The sequence below is a fragment of the Ursus americanus genome, chromosome X (assembly GCF_024610735.1).
Source record: "Ursus americanus isolate L20-20 chromosome X, mUrsAme1.1.p, whole genome shotgun sequence".
NCBI lineage: Eukaryota > Metazoa > Chordata > Mammalia > Carnivora > Ursidae > Ursus > Ursus americanus.
Window position 1 is genome coordinate 91389400 of NC_142164.1, and position 3527 is coordinate 91392926.

Sequence of the window (3527 nt, forward strand, 5' to 3'; positions counted from 1 at the left end):
TAGCTTTAAAGAGACTCAGCCTACGTATGTGTCTTTGAATATAGGCTACAACGTCTATAAATTTTCTAATTTTGATCTTTGTAAACTACATGTACTGCAGAGAAACAAGTGTTTTATTTTTTTCCAGACATGGACAGCCTTGAGGTTTACATGGATACAGATTTCATCTGGTCAAACAGAGAGTGGGCTGAGAAGAGAGGAATTCTTAAATGGAAGCAGAAAAAATTCTGTAGAGAAGCATCTCTGTCATTTCCTTGGGAAATCTTTTTACTGAGAAATAATTTCTTCCTCCCCTTAGCCATGAAGACAAGATATCATCTCCACCTCTTGAAAGGAGAAACCAGAGGCCATACTGAGGTTAGGAACAGGCCGATTTGGGGACACTGGGCATGGGCACAGAGGGTCACATTCTGGAATGAGGTAATGGTCAAGGTAGGGCCAGCAGCTCTCTGGGTGTTGTAACACCTCAACCCATCCTCTAACGGTAGCTACCCAGAGCACGGGGCTGACTGTGCCACAATCTCTCTACACTCTCTTTCTCGAGAGCTCATCCAGTCCCACGACCTCAACACCATCTGTGACTGATGTCTCTTGTATATTTATTTGCAAACCTGACATCCCACCTGAGCTCCAGATTCATTTTTCTGACTACCTGCGTGACAGTTCCACCTGTGTATCTAATAGGCGTCTCAGATTTTACATGACATGCCTTCCCCACCCCTCGTGTCCCCCTGCAAACATCCTCAAATTAGTAACTCGCATTACCATCAACTCAGCTGTTCAAGTGCAAACAGCAGAACCTAGATAATTTTCCCCATTTCCCATTCTTCACCTGTGGTCCACGAGCAGATCTTGTTGATTCATCCACATCCAACTAGAATTTGTCTCTGTCACCCTTTGTTTAGCTTTCACTCCAGTTCAGCCACCAAGGTCTCTCATCGGATCTGCTACAGTATCTCCTGATTGGCCTCCCGGCTTCAACTCTTGCCCACATTCGACGAAGCAGCCAGCCTCACTGGCTTAACATTCGGGGGGATTTACCCTACTTCATATTCAGTATCACAGATTCGAGCTTCAGCCTTGACCTTGTATTTTTCAGCCGTTCTGATAACGTAGTTTGGGGTTTTGGATACTCCTGCTACGTTAATGGAAGAAAGGGTACAACTGAAGGAGCAAATTGTATTTGGATATTTTGTAAGGGCAATATGCATGCCTAGCATGGTGACCTAGGAAGTCACTCCCCTGCCAATGGGAAGCCAGCCTAAGGCTCAGTTACACTGTTACTGTTGTCCAGGGCAAGCCTGTCAAAGATATAGTCTGTGATTCCTGCTTCTAAGACCCCCATGTTGCTACCCAGAAGCAACAATTGTTAACATGTGCATATTTTAGTAAGCTAAAAGTTTTCAAGTAAAGTCGAAGACTCCCTTTACTACCAGCCTAATTCCATTCTTCACTTTTTCCATAGGGACAACCACTGTTGTGAGTTCTGAACCATATTCTTTTATAGTTTTACCATACATACACACCCACTGACATCCAGGGCCCCAGACCACCCCCTCACCTCACCCCACCACCTCCTGCCCCCACATCATTTATAAAGGGGAGACTGATTTCCGTTTTCCAGGGTCCCATGGAATACCTTCTCCCCCCATCTTCCGAGATCCTGAGCTGCATATAGATGGAGTTGGGTGGGTGGAGAGACTCCTGGGTACCTGTTTTAAAACTTAAAAGGTGAGAGATTTGAATGCGAATCAACCAGAGACCTTTTTTTATTTAGGAACCAAATAACTTTATTGAAACCAAACAACTTTATTTATTTATGGCAAAACTGGGAGAAAAAAACTGGAACCTTTTGCAAAGCCAACACTGCAATATGCATGCTCGGCATGGTGATCAGAGAAATCAGGTGATCACCATGCACCCTGTGGCTATAGGGAAAACAGTCCCAACTCAGTTCTTTTTGTTGATGTCGCCCAGGGTGAGCTTGTCAAAGAGGTACTCCGCCATGCCGTCTTCCGGGGCCCGCATCTTGCGCAGGTTGGTGACATAGCCCCCCAGCTCTTTGATGGACTTGACTTGCTCGTGCAGGTAGTGGCTCTCCAGGAAGTCGCACAGGTGGGCGTCGTTCTTGTCGGTGGCCAGCTGGTGCAGGTCGAGCAGGCTCTGGTTCACGCTCTTCTCCAGGTGCAAGGCGCACTCCATCGCCTCCAGGCCGCTCTCCCAGTCGTCGCGATCTGGCTTCTTGATGTCTCGGAGGCGGATGCGGCCCCCGCGCTGGTTCTGCAGCTGCATCAGCTTCTCGGCGTGCTCGGTCTCCTCGCGGGACTGGCGCAGGAAGAACTGGGCGAAGTTCTTCAAGGCCACGTCGTCGCGGTCGAAGTAGAAGGCCATGGACAGGTACACGTAGGAGGCGTAGAGCTCCAGGCTGATCTGGCTGTTGATGGCGGCCTCGCAGTCGGGGTGGTAGTTCTGGCGCACTTGTGAGAGTGGTCCAGTGGCCATGGCTGGCGGCCCGGGCATCAAGGCAACGGCAGCGAGGGCTGCGGGGCCGAGGTCGGTCGCGACGGGTCAAGGCGACGAGGGAGGCCGGTGACGGTGGCAGGGACCTCGGGGCACTGTCCGAGCGGGAGAGGAGGGCACCCTCAGATGACGGTGGGGTCCAGCCGCAGCTCTGGGTTGAGATACGAAGTCGGGTTCGTTACGCGGGGGGGGGGGGGGGGGGGGGGCGGGGGAGAGGATCCGTTAAGTTGCTGGGGGAGGAAGTAGGGGGTCGGGGAAGGAAGGGGAGAAGCAGGAAAAGGGGGCAGGCACGAGCGAGCGCCGTGTTCCAGGTTCCGCCGTCAAAGCAAGCCTGGGTGAGGCAGGGCGACTCTGCGTTGAGCACCTGAAATCTATTAAATTTTTAATTTTGCAACACTATTTCTATTTTCCAAGGACTCTCTCCTGCTTTCAGATTACTCCCTTTTATAACACCCTGTTCTCATTAAAACCCCATTGTCCTTCTTAAAATTCTGAAAACATTCAGATTTTTTTGATAAAGTTCTTTTTCTCCCGTAATGTGTATATATATAATTAACTTATATATATAATTGTCTGGTTTGTCATGATTTTCTCTTTCACTTTCCTGGAATACTTGAAACTTTGCACATTCCTATTTAGTAATAAAGGGCTTGTTTAATTAGCTTAGGTAATTAACATAGATCTAACCTACGGTTGTGATGTCTGTTTCACTAATAGGCTTCTCATCTAAATGGGAGGGCAGAGTGTGTCAATTACAGAGCATTCTGTTTTTTGGAATACATGGTTTGGGGCTTGCAGGTAGGATGGCTAATTCCAAAAGCTTGCCATTTTTCTTTTTTCTTTTTTTTTTCTTCAAGTTTTAATTTAAATTCCGGTTAACATGCAGTGTAATATTAGTTTCAGGTGTAGAATTAGCAATTCATCACTTACATACAACACCCAGTGCTCATCACAAGTGCCCTCCTTAATACCCATCACCCACTTAATCCACCCACCTGCCCATCTTA

General features: G+C 48.0%; 1 pseudogene; it reads right to left on the reverse strand.

Moving 5' to 3' along the window:
- Window positions 1–1837: 1837 nt before the first annotated feature.
- LOC123787662 (ferritin heavy chain pseudogene) lies at window positions 1838–2600 on the reverse strand (annotated as a pseudogene).
- Window positions 2601–3527: the final 927 nt, after the last annotated feature.